Source organism: Podarcis liolepis (genome assembly GCF_965112155.1).
Source record: "Podarcis liolepis genome assembly, chromosome: 6".
NCBI classification, from domain to species: Eukaryota; Metazoa; Chordata; class Lepidosauria; order Squamata; family Lacertidae; genus Podarcis; species Podarcis liolepis.
The window spans coordinates 71,480,359-71,498,351 of NC_139559.1; the positions used below are offsets into that span (position 1 = coordinate 71,480,359).

General features: G+C 42.7%; 1 long non-coding RNA gene across 1 annotated transcript; it reads left to right on the forward strand.

The window, feature by feature from the left end:
- The first annotated feature begins 5,036 nt into the window (after nucleotides 1-5,036).
- Nucleotides 5,037-12,614, forward strand: LOC310710395. Its single transcript, XR_014528032.1, has 3 exons — nucleotides 5,037-5,111; nucleotides 10,768-11,015; nucleotides 12,261-12,614. It is a non-coding gene; the product is annotated as an uncharacterized lncRNA (long non-coding RNA).
- Nucleotides 12,615-17,993: the final 5,379 nt, after the last annotated feature.

A 17,993-nucleotide genomic window follows, 5' to 3' on the forward strand; every position in this document is an offset into this window, starting at 1 on the left:
GTTTGAAGATAAAGAAGCACATGAAGGGACAGAAGGGGGCCTTGAACTTCTCCATCAACAGCTAGCACCTCGGCAGCAGATGACCTGGTTATCATCTTCTCTGTGGTGAGATGTATTGTATTTAAATTATAGCAATTTTTTTTTAAATGTGCATCCATACACATGCACTGGTATGTGCAGTGCTGGATTTACGTATAAGCTAAACAAGCTTAGGGCCCCACTCTCTTGGGGGCCCCCAAAAAAATTAAAGGGGGGAAAACTGGATGTACATTTCCAAAATATAAGATAAAAAACAAATAAAATAAAACCTACATGCAGCAACAGTGTTTTGTATTGTGCAGGTTCCTATGATGTAAGTAATGGGGCCCGCCTGCTAGCCTGCTCCCTAAAATATCAGTGGTTTGCTCATTTCTATATATAGGGTGCCTACATTCTGCATGTGCAAATGGCTTTAGATACCTATTAGGTCTCTAAATTACCATATAGCATATATTCAACACAAAAAACAGCGAGAATTTGTTGTTGACAAAGGACAGCTGGACATATAAAGGGCCCCATTACCTTCAGTAGCTTAGGGCCTCATCAAACCTAAATCCGGCCCTGTGTACATGTCTATTTTATGAGAAATAGTGTCCTCATTTGTGGTGTGCATCTTGTCTTTTGGGGTGACAAAGCACAATAGGCTCGCTAGCTGGCTACAACTCGATTGCTTAAAAATCCCGCAATTACATTTCGGGGTGTAAAAAGGCTTTGTTTTGTGCTCTGCCCTGTGTTCTTTGCATACAGAGCTGTTTCTCTTCTGCTGCAGCTCACCTTCTGCCAAAAACTATATTCTTCATCCCACTACCTGTTGTGACAAAATTACATATCTTATATAACTTTTGTGATTAATTGCACAGTCATGTTGTCATTACGTTATCCCGCCTCATTCATTTCAACGCAAAGGAAATGCAGTGCAAACGAGGGACAGGAAGGCAATCGGTTATGAATCACTTGTGGACTGAAAGCAGCAGCAATTTCTATCTGCTGGGTTAATTTTGGACATGGGTTGAGTAAGCAAACACCATCAATTTGGATGGAATTCTGTGACACCCCTATTTCCAGTATCATCCTATATGCATGTCTGCTTAGAACTAAGCTCCACTGAGTTCAATGGGAGTTCCTCCAAGGTGAATATATGATTGCAGTTGCAGAAGCTCAGATCCTGTTGTAGGAAATGTGGCATGAATTGGGGGTGGGGGGGAAGGCTGGTCACCAATATGGATCTTGACATCTTGTGAAAACACCGCCCGCTGCAGCGGAACGGTAGAATCCAGTTTCACAGAAAAGGAGGTAAGCATTCAAAACAAGATAAGCAGGAGTGTCAGGGGACTTTTTGACCCTATCATACCCCCTAGATTAAGATCCCCAATCTAAATTGGCTCATTTTTGTTTCGGCTCTGCTGCGGAGGCCTTTTATCCAACCACATAATTAAGAATTTATCACAACCACTTGTGTCAAATCAAGCAAACTCCTGTGTGTAGTTTTTGGCTTCCATATCAAAGGGCATACAGCACTCGAGGGATTGTTTTTTCTAGCCAGATGGGTCGTGTGTTTTTTTCTTTCTTTCTCCGGTGACTTTTTCCTCTGATAACCTAAGGCTGACACGCTGAAATGCCCTGTGCTGGGGCTGAGATACAGAGACTTCGGAGTGGCGTGTGATAACTTGCCAACTCTTTTCCTTTGAGCTGCGCGGCCTTGTTTAGGACATGTAAAACCACTTCTGTGTCATTGTGAAACTATGTAAATTCCTTTCCTTTGGAACAACAACCCCAACACTTAAAAAGAGAAAAAAGAGAAAAAGATTGCTGGATAAATTCATAGCTGAAGGAGAACAATAAGAACAAAGTAATTTGTCTCCCACCATCTACACCAGCGATAGAGAACATGTGACCCTTCAGCTATTGGTGGACTTCCCTGAAGGAAGACTTCTGGAGAGAAAACAGCAGTTTCAGAAGGGGGAGTCTAGCGTGGGCGACGGCTGAGCAACAGCGACATCTTTCAAGCAGTAACGGCTATTGTCAAACCAAGTATTATTAAATAACCAGCCTGAAAGTAAATATTCCTTCAGGGAGGAAGAGCAGGGCACAAATTTAATAAATGTATTGTATTACATATTAGCTTTAATAAATTATCACATATTTGTTTGGAACAAGTCTGCAGGTCTGTGCATCCAGTGTCTGTATCCTGCAACCAGGTGCAGTAAAAAGTGGTTAAGAGACAAGTTGGAATTAATGGCAGTCACAGAAAAGGCTTAGGCAAAATTTTAATTGTACTGGGGAATCCTACAGAATTTTATATAGAGTTGCAGAAGCAAAGAACCCATGCCGAAAATCCATGCATATAGAGTAACTACTCTTCTAAACCACTACTTTGCACTATTGCTCATCGCTGGCTGAAGTGTTTATTAATCCAAAGTCTTCCACATCCAACTTCACCACTCCAACCTGCTGTATCTTATAAAGGAATCATGTAGACTTTGTGAAGTTGGTAAATCACTGAGTGTATCCCATTGATGGTTCTGATAACAATGAAAGTGGAAACAAAACCATTATCTGAAGGCAATCATTACTTTGCTAGCTTTCAGTGCTACAGTTGTTAGAAATGGGTGTTCCAGGTATCTTCTATGGGTGCACTGTTGCTCACTTCCATGGCCTTTTATTGATCACAGTACAGCTGCATCACGAGCGTTCCCATAAAGAAGAACTAATTAACTTTAGAAAATATAAGAATAGCTTGCGCCATCAAGAAATGGGATTAATACGATCATTGTGGGCTCATTTCTTACGGGTTACAAAAAATGCCTTCCATTCCATAATAGGATCACGCGCCCATAAAAAGAAGCTCTACAAATAATCCAGCATCTCGAAACCATTGCTCCCATGAATGCATAAATATGACTGAAGTGTCTGAAGAGTCATAGCACAAGTTCCTGGTTATTGCTACAATCCAGCCCTTTCTTTTAATGAGCACTCAATTCACCCACAAATTAAAAAGAAACAAAGAAAGAGATGAGCATGGCAGCAGTTGTGAAAAGGAAAAGAGGCAACCATTCGTTCCTCTAGTTCTTAAGTTAATTTGTAATACTATATCAGTAAGTTCTATTTACTTGATCTAGTGGATCTTGTGCTGACCTCTATGTTGGGTAGATACAGCAAAAAGCACATTTCCTTTTGTTTAAATTACTGACCTTATGCAGGCATTAAATTTTTTAGCGTGACATTTGAAGTTATACGCTCAGAATTAATGTCATCTTGAATATTGCACGAGAAAAGTAGGATATCAAAATGCAACAATGATTCCATTGCTAATGCACAGTATTTTCAATACCAGCTCTAAACTACACATGATTGCAAAACGCTTCAGAGCCAGGAAAATTCTACATTGAAGGTAAAATGCCATAATTTTTTTAAGCTTTAAATTGCATTGTTTAAAAGCTACAACTGCAAATCAAAATCAAGGTTGTCTATGAAATCATGACCTTAACCAGCTGCATTCACCGTAGCTTAAAACTTCATTTAAAAAAAAGTACCATACAAGAATTTCTTGAGTTCGGGAGTTGTTGGGGTTTTTGAGTGGATGAGGAAAAGAATGAGCATCTTCTAAGTATCTAATCCTGTATGAATATAATTGCTTTACAACCTGATCTATGACCTAGCTAAGCTCAAGCACTGATTTATGCTGATGTAGTCTCATTCTTGTCAACAAGTTTACAGTTAAACTTAACGGGGTGGGCCCAGTTCAGAAAAAAATAACTGCCTTTGAACCAAATCAATCCCATGTGCTTCGATGAGATGAAATCAACCAGCTTTGCCTCAACTGAAGTATAGATCAGATGGCAAACAATCTGACTGCTTTTTCTTTCTCTCATTCATTCTTCACCCTGGCCTCTCTATTCCTTTCTCATTTCTGTCCACTCATGGCCTTTCTTGCTCTGGACATTTCAACTGTGAGCTCCTTGGGACAGCAACATCTGCATTTTTAAATGATTACCTTCTTTATTTTATTTTTTATAAAAAATAAGTCAAACCAATCAATACAAAGGAGCTTCTGTATTTTTGATCATTTTATTTTGTGCCATGTGTTGTGTTATATACACTAAATTATAGGCTACCATGAATCAAAATCTGAAACTGATTGTGGTTGGCACTCTTCCCATTGCTCTGATAGGCCCTCAAACTATGCTGATTTTGACTCCACTGTAGGGGGCATTTTGATTTCCCACAATACCCTAGTATTTAGCAACCATCAACCCATTTCAAAATTCTGAAAAACTCACGGGCATACCCACCCCTCCCTTTCAGAAAAAGTAAACTGCCCGCAACAAACCCAGTCAGGCAGCATTCTCCTCCACCGCTACTCAAAAAACCCTAAACAGACACACCCTGGGGGAAATGGGGTTGAGTCTGGGGAGTGGTGGTGGTTAGGCTGTATGCCTGAGTCCCTTCCGATTCCTGGATCCCACAAGGATTTGATTGCTGGAATAGCCAGGCCAGCTTCTTAGTAGTGGCCTGAGCATGGGTTCTTGAGGTCACAAAGGAAGTGACTCCATATCAGAGTGTCAGGGAACTGCCAACAGCTCAGAGGCAAGAGGTGGAAGGGCAGTTGTGTTACAGGGAGCCTCTGAAGACCTTGCGAAGCAGTTCTTCCTTGGGCTAGGAGGAAAGCCCCACCTCCAGTGGGGAGGGGGTGCAAGGGCCAGGAGATGCTAGGGAGAGCCTCAACACTGAGCCTGAGCTAAGCGGAGGGGAGGCAAGTCCCCCTTTGCCAGCGCCCATTCTGCACAGTAGTCTTCAGCGCAGAGAGGGGAAGAGAAGGTTGGGGGTCACACGGCTGTTATGCTGGGGAAGGTATAAGGACCGCCCACTCCCAGATTCTGCTAGCGACTGAGCAGACATGGACTTGCGACGCTCTGCACTGTAAATAGTTTGTACAGATAATAAAGCCTGAAAAAGGCAGGTTGGAGTCTTGCCTGTTTGCTCTCGAGCAACCACAACAGCACTTGACACAAAGACAAATGGGTGACCCTAGTCAACTGGCTGTTGGCGAGAAGGACAAAGGCCAGTGCTATGTGAGTAAGCTAGAAGTTAGAAGCAGGCTGAAGTCTGTGAGGGAGAGACGTGCTTGATTTCTGCTGGAATCCAAGGCTGCAGCTGTCACGATCCGAGGTGTGAGCAGCAAGAGTTCGGGGCTGGCACACCAAAACTGAGGTACAGGCAGTGGCGCAGGTAGCAGAGGCAGTCCAACTGGTGGATCTATGGTCAGGAACAGAGGAGGTCAGGATGCCGGAGCAGAAGCAGGCTACAGCTTGGCATAAGACCATGTTGCTGTGGCAAAGACCAAGGGCAAAATGCAGGCCTTATACCAGTGGTTCCCAACCTTTTTGGGGCCATGCCCCACCTAAGCATCTATGAAATCCTGATGCCTCCCCGCCCCCCGTGACATATAATTCTTATTATTCAGAAAGTGAACTCCTATTCACATGGAGAAAGCCTAAAAGGCCATTCACTGTTAATAACTCATTCTCAAATTATCCCCCTTAAAAATCAAATTGTCCCTCTGTGGGGCATGTGCCCCACATTGGGAACCATAGCCTTATATCGACTTCCTGAGCTTGCCCCCAGCTGCAGAGCATCTCATCATGTGACTGTGCTTGCCAGCCTGCACCCGATTCCCCTAAGGCGAGCACGACCAGGCCCTGGTTTCCTCAAACCTCACGGTGCTCATTACAGTAGCTATGGGGGAAGCTAGACCACCTTGGGGTGTTAACGCTGTGAGCCACTCCACCACATGCTCAGGCTGCGTTGTTGTTGTTGTTTAGTCGTTTAGTCGGGTCTAACTCTTCGTGACCCCCTGGACCAGAGCACGCCAGGCAATCCTGTCTCCCACTGCGTCCCACAGTTTGGTCAAACTCATGCTGGTAGCTTCGAGAACACTATCCAACCATCTCGTCCTCTGTCATCCCCTTTTCCTTGTGCCCTCCAACTTTCCCAACATCAGGGTCTTTTCCAGGGAGTCTTCTCTTCTCATGAGGTGGCCAAAGTATTGGAGCCTCAGCTTCACGATCTGTCCTTCCAGTGAGCACTCAGGGCTGATTTCCTTAAGAATGGATAGGTTTGATCTTCTTGCAGTCCATGGGACTCTCAAGAGTCTCCTCCAGCACCATAATTCAAAACAGGTTGCGTTAGATGTAAATAAACCATATGTCCTAACGACATCTCGGTCTCCACTGTCGCTCATTTCAAGGAAGCCAAATCTTGGGTAAGCGCCCTGGAATCTCACACGGTTCAGAGATTGGGGTGGTGTGTGACAACCGCATACCCAATCCAGACACAAAACCCACAAAATCGCATGCACCCAAAATTAAAATGGGTAGCACTCCCCAGTGCCCCACTACCACCTTGAGACTTACCAGATAGCAACAAGACCCCTTTCTTCCCCACCAGCTTCCTTTCTTAACAACAACCAGTCAGCTTGACAAGGCATGCTGGAAAGCAAAGCAGCAGTACTGGCTGCCTTGCCTTCTGGGTACCACACTGGTGACACCAATTGTACAGTGAAGCTATATCAGGGCCTTTGTGAGAAATTCAAATGGTTCTCTCCAATGTCAAGTGCTTGGAATAGTGACAGGAGAGACCATCGCTACTGAGCTTGACAGCTATCCAAGGACCCCACTATCTGTGTTCAGAACCGTTGTTTCCATCCAAATGAAAATTTCCATGGAAAAGCAATATTTTCACTTAATATGCACGTGCCTCAATATATTTTCTCTCACAATATGCATTTCTAGACCTAGTTTCTCTCTCCAAATAAGCAATTTAAAATTTATTTCGTATGTATGTGTGTTTTAGCCAAGAACTGTGTCGGAACATTCAGGAATTTGCAAAAGATCAACTTCTTCAAGCATTTCTGAGCAGAGGCAGCCTAACTAAACAGAAATTATATCATTCAGTTACGCTGTTAAGCCAGCTTCTTTTATTAATTTCCTTTAAACCTGGTAAGTAAAAACTAACAAGTCTGTGTCGTTTTAGCTCCACAGTAATTGGCACACATTTTTAAAAAAACACACACACCACTTTCTGAACCTTTCTTTAAGCAAAGTTCACATTTTGACTTAATCCACAAAAGCTCAAACTATGAAAAAATTATAGTGCCCTTCATTTTATTTTATTTTTAATGTAACTTTCATAACTACACATGCGACCTCTATCACAACCCCCCCATCTAAGTTCTACAATCTGCAAGCTATAGCCTCAGTCTGTTTTGCAGTGACTCATTTTTTTTTAATTTTAAAGATGCATTATCTCTAGCTAGTAAATTAACAGCAGCCTATAGTGCACACACTGTCATCCATCTGCTTAAGGCTCCTTGTCATATGACACCAGCCTTGTATCTATAGATTTCATGCGGTATTCAAAAGCGATCAACCCTGCCTTCGAGATAGCCCACCTTCTGGCTCCAGGCTAGAAAAGTGACTCTCTATTTCCAAGTCTAATGACTGCAGAGGTAACAGAAGTTTTCCTTCTCCCCCATTAAGGGTCTGGCATCTCAGAAGGTGGGGGGGTGGATAGACTCTAATTAAAATTGCTAGATTATTATTTTTTTAAGGAAACCAAACTAATTGGCTCTTACCCGCTGTTACCAATCATAAGGGAGCAATGACACACCTTCCATGTCCCCATCTGCATATCACTGGCCTTTACTGCAAGGAATTGATTTAAAAAAACAACCTACCATAACAAATTATTTCCAGTGAGCTAGCTGCGTAAGCCAGTCGCCACCATTTTGTTTCCTACTCTTGAGATTTTATTACAGGTGGCATGACCAAGGATGGAAACACAGGTTTGAGCTATGCACATGGAGATCAAAACTACATCTCCAGTGGCTTCCATTGATCTGTGTGGCAGGGAAGTAAACAGGCTGCAGCCTGGGACACAGGCATCAGAGAGGGAACAGGAACATGCTGGACAGTTGTTGTGATGAATTAGATCAGAGATGGTAAATATGAGACCCTCCAGAAGTTATTGGAACTCTATCTTCCATCAGCTTCCAGTCTGCATGACCAAAGGTGATGGAGGATGTGAGTTGCCATCCAGCAGCATCTAGAGAGCCACAGGTTCCCTGTCTCTGAATTAAGTGAAGACTTTGAGCCTACCTGGCTCAGTTGCCTCCAAAACGAGTGTGATGGCAACCACAGGAAAGCCTATGAACCTTCTATGCGGGGTTATCACTCACCATGAAATGATTTTGTATGGGGGCTCCATAATGGCACCACTGCATCTGGTGGAGCACTGCGCACTGTTATGTTCTACCTCTGTACCATTGCAGTAACTACGAAGTAACTTTATGAAGTCAGAGTTACACAGACCCCAAGTCTTGAGGGAAAGTTCCACAGAATGCCCAGTAAAGCTCCATACACACCAATGGTGCTGCTGTATAAATAAAGGGTATATAAATACACTATATAAACAAAGTGGTACTCGATTTCCTGCATCAGCAGAGAGTTGGACTATGTTACTTTTGAGGTCCCTTCCAGCTTTATGATTCAATGATTCGCCATCATCACATGCAGCAATTATAATCAAAACTCATCAAGATTCTAATCTCTTGAGCAACACTAACTAATAGCATCACATCTTCTGCTTTAGGTAGCTGTTTACAAGCACTATAGAACAGCAAACATAAAGCTCAGGTGCTAAAGAACTTCTGCAAATTATGAACTGCTCTAGTTTAGTCTAGTCTCTCTGGTATGCACTCTTGGAATCTTGACAGGCCTAGAGCCAAGCCAGACATGATGCTCATCAAGTAACTTCATAGAATCATAGAAACAGAATTGTTGAGTTGGAAGGGATCTTCTAGTTCAACTTGTGTCTGTCTTTCTTTCTTTCTTTCTTTCTTTCTTTCTTTCTTTCTTTCCCAAATAGCAGCTGTGGGGAAGGGAGAAATCTGGGTCAGCACTGGAGTGTGAGGGGAGACATGTTTAAGCCTTTGTCTTCAGATGCAGGACAACAGACCCTTTCCTTCTTCTCTTTGACTCTTTCACCTTTACTGTGGTTAGTCTCCTCCACAGAGAGTCCCATCTCATCCTTGTCTACAAGCCAAAAGACCCAAATTAGGTCCCTCTGGTAGCAGCCTATGGCCTGGTTTGTGCCACATGGTAAGCTAAACTATGGCTTATTGAGGCCAAGTAAACATGTGGGCTCCTGCAGAGTTGCTCACGGCTGCTATCCCCAGTCCTTTTTGCTCCCAAAATTCACGGAGCTAAACCAAGGATCGACTTAATGTGTCATTCAGACTGGGACTCATGGTTAAGCTCTCTCTTCATCAGCTATGAGCTACAGCCAAGGTCTGTTAGTGTCTACAGCTTGAGGTTAGTAAGGAGACAGCTTAACCACAAACCCAGGTCTGGATGAGACATTAAGCCAAACCTTGCTTTAACTCAATGTGGTTTGATGGTAAAAAGGCCCAAGGAGGATCAAAGCATGCTCCTCTCCATGAGTGTGCATGTTCACGTGGTCCCAGTAAGCCATAGCTTGACTCACCATGTTATGCAAACCAGGCCTATGAATAGCTGGTGCCCAATCTGATCTCTTAGAAGAGTTCCTTAACTCTCCTAAGTTGCATGTCCAGATATTTATTTAGCTTTCCAATCTGACAAGACTACAGCAGGCTTCCTTCCTGATCTTGAGAACAAAAGAGGTGGCTTTCCAATGGTTTCATTAGGCAATACTCCTCATATTTTGCATCACCAAAATCATAACTGACTCTCCCCTCAGAAGACAGCTCCAATGAATTGTAAGCACTTAAAGCCTGGGCTCTAACAAGATTCAGAGGGGAAATGGCTATCTTCTGCTGATCTAGAGTATCAACTGTCTGAATGGCTATCAGAAACAGCTGCATTTCCTCCTTAAACCTTTTCCAGCCCTCAGCCCCGTTATCTTAGACATTCAAGAATGAGAAAACCTTTAAATAGTTCATAATAATATATTGTTTCCACAACATCTGTTTACTTTGGTCCATAGTCTATGCGCAAGTTTCACTCCTAATTCAGCAGACTGCTATGTTGCATTTTCGTATCACAATGACAGCACTGCTATTAAAACAAACACCAAGTAATGTCATTAAGCAACTCCATTAACCATAATTAAAAACAATCAAGTCCATGTCCTAGATCCAACTGTCACACACAGCAAATGTTAGGGCTCACCATGCCTTAGGGCGGGGAAGGGGAACTTCGGTCCACAGGCCAGAGGCAACTCACTGCTAGAGTTTATATGCTCCTCTGGGTTCCTCTATCAGCCGTTCAACAAGGAGGGTGAAAGGCTTTGATGTTGCACAGTGGTGACAATTGCACCTCCTTCTTCTGCAAGGAGACCTGCTGCAAGGTAAACTTGTATGTCCAAGCCTTTAATAAAGTTGTGGCCTGCTATTTACCACTCAAATGCTGTGAGTTGGCACTATGTCTTCATCCTCACTGCTCAATAATTAAGAGCGGGTCACTGAGAGCACAAATCCTCCCACTAAAATGGCCGTTTATGCATCACCAGAAAAGAGGAAATGTATCACACACACACACAAATGAGAGCAAAAGTAATCATAGATTTGAGTAACATCTGCATGCACTGGAGATGGCTAGTTGGACTACTATCCAGATGCTAAGTGTTGACGGGCAACTTCAAGGCTTCCACTCTCTGTTTTCCTTGCTTTTTTCTCCCTCTTTTAACCAGACTTGGACCAGGCAGTCCTTCAGACAGAAGATTCCTGAAAATAAAGGGCTGTGCTCTGAAAGTTCATCTAATAGAGGACAGCCCTCTGTACAGCAAGACGCCTGGCCACATTACTTCCCAAGCTTGGTACTGCAAGAGAGATCGTGCCCTCCCTAAAAGAGGGCATGTGTTGCGATGAGAGACCTGGAGACTGACCTCCTGTGTTGTGGGTGGGGTGGGTTGGATTGGTTTGCCACAACACCCGATTGGTAGGTTCCTCAATGTTGGGTTCAATCTGACCAATGGGGCACAGTCCAAATGGATTGAAGGACCTATTTATACCCATGCACGTGACCCAGAGCTTCCTCTTTTGGCTCGTGCATTCGGAACACCTGTCTACCTCTCCCTAATTTTAGGGATTCATGCGATTGACCTTGCTATGCCGTCGTCTGTTGTTGGGACAGGGGTACAGTAGGAATTTCCCCACTTGGCTGATTGGCTGTTGCCATTTGGGTTTCTCCTGCTGCGTAGCAAATCGCCACAACTTAATAAGGTTGTGGATAGGCACTGGTTCAGGTGATAGGGATGGGGGAGCGGTCTCACCACCCCTATGTGAAGGGTATTCCATTAAAGGAATCCAGGGACTCAACTGGTTTGGTCAACCCCTGAGAGGGGGTTGTGCCCATACCTGAGTCCAGGGGGGCATCTGGGTGGTGAACAGAGTCTGCCCAGCTTTTCACCTTCCCAGGTGTTCACCCTTGGCTGACCTATGCTGGTGCCCTGGGTCAGCGCTGCCTGCAAGAGCACAGGGAGCTAGTCGAACCAGAGCCTATGCAACCTCTCACTTTCTGTAATCAATAAAGTTGTGGCCTAAATTCTGCCAAAAACCAAAACTAAAATTTGAGTCATGTGTGAATTTATTTAGGGGGGAGGTCTCTGGGTCTGAACACACAAAAGCAAATGATATAACTATCAATGCCTGAAAGTGAAAGAGGAAGGGGAAAAGAAGTGGGGGGGGGGTGGTTTCAAAGGGTGAAAGAAATGGAAGTGAGATTGTGACGATAGAGTTACATACCCTCCAACATTTCTCTGAGGAAAATAGGTACCGTATGTCCTAAGGAAAAGTGGGACATTCCAGGATCGAATAAGAAACTGGGATGGCGTCTGTAAATCCAGGACTATCCCTGGAAAACAGGGACACTTGGAGGGTCTGGAGTTATCCTCACCTGAGAAGCAGAGAGAAGGCCCTAGCCTGAAAAGATGTGGGGGTAGCATCCTACCCCACTCTAAGCACTGGCAAGGAATAGGTGGGCTCTCATCTGTATTGTTCCTAATCACCACAGGTAGCAAGTATTATATATTAGCCTGCTGAAGATGTTTGAATTTAAAAGCAGAATAATAACAACAGAGACCCATCAGCTCAGTCATTAGCACTTTTGCTTTCTAGTTGAAGGTGAAAGGCTGACTTTACAAAAAAAAACCACAAAGTTTCGCTCTCTCTCTTTTTTTTACAGGAACACCTGTCTCATCAGCAGGACCACTCTGAAGGGAAGGGCCTCCAGGCACCTCAGTCCCATGATTCTCCATGCCTCATTCTTCATCCACGCTGCTAGTAATGTACCATCACTGGCACAGTTACACCTGAACACTCTGGTGCTGCCAAACACCTGGCTTGATTTTCCACTGTCCAAATGAAAAATAAGCATAATCTGCTTTTTTGAGGATACAGCAAATGAGGGAGTTCGTGACAAATTGTGTTAGTTTATGCAGAATAGTGATAATAAGATACAAATGAGGATTTTCGTTGTTGTTGCTTAATGAATAATACTAATCACATTTTCAATAAATGCGGTGCCCTTCTCATTAGAGAGAATGCATAAAACCAGCTTAATTTATTTGCAACTAGTTAAACATAGTTTAAATATTTGCTAAAGGTTTTCTCTTTTTTATTTTTTAAAAAAAGGAAAATAAAGCTTTCTGCAAAAGCAGCCATAATCGTTCAGAGCAGGCTACGATTGTAACTTTTCATGTTCCTTTTCGTTTTGCAGCATATGATCTATACCCCCAGCTTCTCAAGATGCTAGAGAAAGGATATTATTGATTTACATGCTAATTCTCCAACTGTTACTAATTTTCTTGATTCCAGCTTCCAAAGTTGCACTACCAACATTCATCACTGTAGTACACTGGAGGGACTGAGCATCCTTTCCAATAAATTACAAGAACTATGACTAATTATAGTGATATTAACTATGCAAAGTAACTTGTGCCTTGAAATGGAGATGTTTATCATTTCAAATTATGCCTTTGACTCCTGATGGCCTCAGAAATGGCAGCCTTCCCATTAAAAAATTAATAAATTACGAGCTATGAACATGCCAGGAGCTTGGATGGGTTCACACAATAAAGAAGAAAGGATGGCTTTTTTCAATGGCTACTAGCCACTGGAGGCAATATGCCTCTGAATACCAGCTGCTGGGAATCACAAGGATACTGATGCACAGATCCTGCTCGTGGCATCTGATTGGCCACTGTGAGGACAGCACATTGGTGGAGATGGGCCATTGGCCTGATCCAGCAGGACCCTTCTTATATTATTTCATGTGGCCATTCAGACCGTAATCTACTCACTCATGGATACAGGCTTGTGGCCTTGGACCGTTTTACCTTACCATATGATATCCCACTTTATCAAGATGATAAAGAGTATTAGAGTACCAAACTAGATGTGATGTTAAATGTGTCATTGTATTTAATGTGACCATTCCTCCTCCCTTTCTATTCTTTTATTGGTTTTCAAATAGATAAACATGCAATCTAAAACAGTACAAAATCCAAATATCGAGATTACTTTGAATCTACTGACTTACACCCATCCCTTCCATGGGTCCTTTGGATTCTATTTTCAACTGCATATCAGTACTTCTCCAATTTTTCATTTTAATAAGTTATCTATACATTTTATTACATTAAAGGTAAAGGTAAATGCACCCCTGTATTTAAAGTCCTGCTAATGTTTTGACCTGTTTGACAATGAATTTGTATATTCATTATGAACATTTTCCATTCTTTTTTAAATTTCTTGTCTTCTTGATTCCTCAGCTTCCCAGTTAATTTTGCCATTTTGGCATAATCCATCAACTTGGTTTGCCATTCTTCTCTGGTCGGGGCTGTCTCTTCCTTCCATCTCTGAGCTAGTAACATCCAAGCGGCCGTTGTAGCATACATAAACAGTTTCCTCTAGTCCTTTGGAATCTTGGTACCTATAATTCCTAATAAAAAGGCTTCTGGTTTTTTAACAAAAGGTATTTTAAACATTTTTCCCATTTCATTATATGTCATTCCCCCCCCCTTTTTTTTAGTTATCTTACAGGTCCACCACATATGACAAAAGGTACCTTCTTTTTCTTTACCTTTCCAGCATATATTAGTACTTGTTCTATACATTTTTGCTAGTTTTACCACAGTCAAATATCACCGGTACATCATTTTCATATAATTTTCTTTCAATAAAGAACATGCCGTAAATTTCAGATCTGTTTTCCATAGCCTCTCCCAGTCTGTCATTTGTATATTATGTCCCATATCTTTGGCCCATTCTATCATCGCAGATTTGACCTGTTCATCTTTGGTATCCCATTCCAGGAGCAAATTATACATTTTCAACAATAATTTAATATTATTTTCTAAAATCTCTCTTTGAAATTTTGATTTTGCTCCTCCCTTTCTAGATAGCACTTGTCTGGAGGGAGGGAATAAGATCATATGTAGAATCCACTGGATCAGGCCAGTGGCCCAATGAGTCCATTATCCTGTTCTCACAGTCGCCAACCAGATGGCCAAGCAGGATGTGAACCCAACACTCTCACCTCCCACAGTTCCCAGTATCTGATATTAAAATCAGAATCAATACCTCTGTATGTGGCAAGGAGTTCTACCCCCTGCCATGATTGTTCTGGACTCATCACACCTTAAGTTATCTATTCAGTCAGCTAAACTCACATTAACCCCACACTTCTATGAAAATCAGTCTTCAACTTCTTAGCTTTAGAAGGTAGCACTGCCATGTCCCTTCAGACCCTAGACTAGAATATGGACACAAAGAGAGTTTTACCAAGATATCAAAAGCAGAAAACCTGGATACTGAAAACTCCTTAGAGCCCTGACAAAGTCATCCCAAGCAAATCTCGTGTCATGCTCTGCTTTAGAGGGACAAATCTTCAATACAGTGGTTCTCAGTAAACTGTAACACAAAAATACACTGTCAAAATGAAGGCTGCTTCCCATAGCATTATTTAGTGACGCCAATGACAATCTCTTTCTGGTTTGACTTCGCAGTTTCGAAAGAGAGCTCAGACCTCTCCTCCTACCTAGTTTCCTTTCCTGGGTGGACAAGAACACACACTTTGCCTGATTGTTTCTAATTCCCATGGCAGCCAAATGTATTAAGGGTGTGGCAAAACCATCTTGCCACCCAGACTTGTTAGGTAGCTCCCATTTGCAAAGGAGAATTGCACACGCAGCAGAAATGTCGCGCTTCCAAAACAATTTAAGGCAAATAAATGACAGGTGTGTCAATCTGCCTGTGGAAATGAGTGGATGAACTCAAAGAAACTGATCAGAGGCAACTGCATCCTTCGCGCAGAAAAGAATTGCGCATTTGCCATGTGGGACTTGCATACTGTTTCTATTTGTAATATTTTGGTTTCTACCAAAGAAAATAATAGCACAAGTTACACATAAGGTATTGTTCACATGAAGTCGTACCTCCAGTGTCATGACTCCCCTAGATTCAAAGGACTATATTGATCCTATGACAATTGTGTCTATCAGATGATGGCCATTTCATGAAGTCCCATTTATCATGGAGATATAGCATGCCATGTGGATGACTTTGGCCCTGCATCTCCACTCCCGCACTGAGAGCCAGTGTGGTGTAGTGGTTAAGAGCGGTAGTCTCGTAATCTGGGGAACCGGGTTCACGTCTCCGCTCCTCCACATGCAGCTGCTGGGTGACCTTGGGCCAGTCACACTTCTTTGAAGTCTCTCAGCCCCACTCACCTCACAGAGTGTTTGTTGTGGGGGAGGAAGGGAAAGGAGATTGTTAGCCGCTTTAAGACTCCTGAAGGGGAGTGAAAGGCGGGATATCAAATCCAAACTCTTCTTCTTCTTCCCATCCAGCCTGGACAGAGATCCAGTTCCGAGGGCCTTCTGGCGGTTCCCTCATTGCGAGGTTACAGGGAACCAGGCAGAGGGCCTTCTCGGTAGTGGCACCCGCCCTGTGGAACGCCCGCCCATCAGATGTCAAAAAATAAACAACATGAATCACATGTCAAGGTGAATATCTAGTTTCTTTGCCTCACTTACTTTTTAAGGTCTAATACCCCAAGGAAATCACTTAATAGTGTGGTAAGTGAACATAAGCTTTTAGAAGGCATTGCATTCTTTCCTACAAATGCAAAGCAAAACACAGGATGGCTTTGTACTATCTTCAGTACCAGAGAAAGGACGCAGAGACAGGGAACATGACCATGGCTTGCTTGCAGGCTTTCCAGAGACATCTGGTTGACCATTGTGAGAATAGTACGTTGGACTAGATAGGCCTTTTACCTGGCCCAGCAGTGCTTTTCATATCCACCTAACTACTGAAATACCATCACTAGATAATACTTTGTAATGTTGTAACCCGTAAATGAATGTTGATGGTATTACCGGAATCAAAGAGAGATTGTATTTCCCTTCCATATTTTCACCCTTTGAAACAGACTGCCTTGCAAAAGGTTAATCTCTTTCAGGGCTACCAGCCAACAAAACATTTTATTTATTTTTTTCAGCCAGTTAACAAACTGGCTTTTAACAAATTACACATTTTTAAAAAATGTGAAATGTGTGTGTGTTTTTAATAATAATAATAATAAATCTGAAAGCCATTTGAGAAGTTAGGTTTTTCAAAAATGAAGGCCATTTCCCATAGTTTAGAGAGTAGAAAGCAATCCTTTTTCTCCTCAGTCTCCTGATGAGGCTGATAGGGCATTTTCTCTGACTGGCTTCTGATTTCTAAGACAACATACGCTGACAGTAGGAGAGCTCAGCTCCACCAGTCAGCCAGTGTTCTTCCACCATGACTTTAAATTCTGTTTGTTAACACTGGCAGAGTCAAGAATTGTGCCTGGCTTAGTGACAATCAGGGCTGAATGCCTTTTCATGAGGCACTGATATTGCCAATATCCATTTCTCTTGACCTCTTTTGCTGAATCAAAGACGCTTTGGGAGTCTAATATGACTATTCAAGAAACAATTCCACATGACAGTGGTATAGGTTACACCAAGGGGAGCCAAAGTCGTGTCATTGGACTCCAGTTCTATCAGCCAAACAGCCAATAACAAGGGATGATGGGAATTGTTATCTAGCAACACCTAGAAGGAACTCCATTGGCTATACCAATTGATTGATTAAAGCTAGAGAACCATCAAGAAAGGTGTAACACATTCAGGTTTTTCATCCCATAATCCACCAATCTGACCTTTCCATTTCGTATTCTGTTTTTGCCCCAGACTTTGCAGAGAGTTCCCCTGCTTCCAGGAGCTTCTGCAATAGCATCATCCTCACCATGCAAGCATCCTGTGCCATTACAGAACCATGATATGTGGTGCTGGTACAGAAAGCCTTTGGACATGATGCAATTATGTCATCAAATCATGTCAGCACTAAAGACCCTGTGCATGAATGGCTAAGTCTACTGTAGCACAGAACAGAAACCACTGGAACCAAAATAGAACTGTTATGGATCCAGCTGAGTTTGAGTGCTGATCTCATACAGATAACCAACCCCAGCTGAGCTCCCTCACTCCAGAGAGTCTCAGTCGCCCATGCTCTCCTGCTTACATAGTAAGGATTTTAAAATTACACATTAGGTACAAAACAAATGTGTAGTAAAATAATAATTTGAATCCACTCTTTCTTTCCATTTGGCTCTGCTACAGCCAGATGAAATTGATATCCCCATCACAGCACCATCTCTAATGTATGTTTGCTGTCCTTTTTTTTGTTTTCATTGAGTCATAGGAATCTTGAACCATTAGCCATGGAATGCTACCCCGTACCACCACTCCAAAATCCTGAACTTATAAGTAATCAAAGACTTCTGTAAGCTCAAAGCGCCCACGTACCAATGAGACTCACTGTGGCATTCCCAAATCGCTTACTGCTGTAGCCTTTTCTCCTTCCAGTTAGTCTCCTTTAGTGG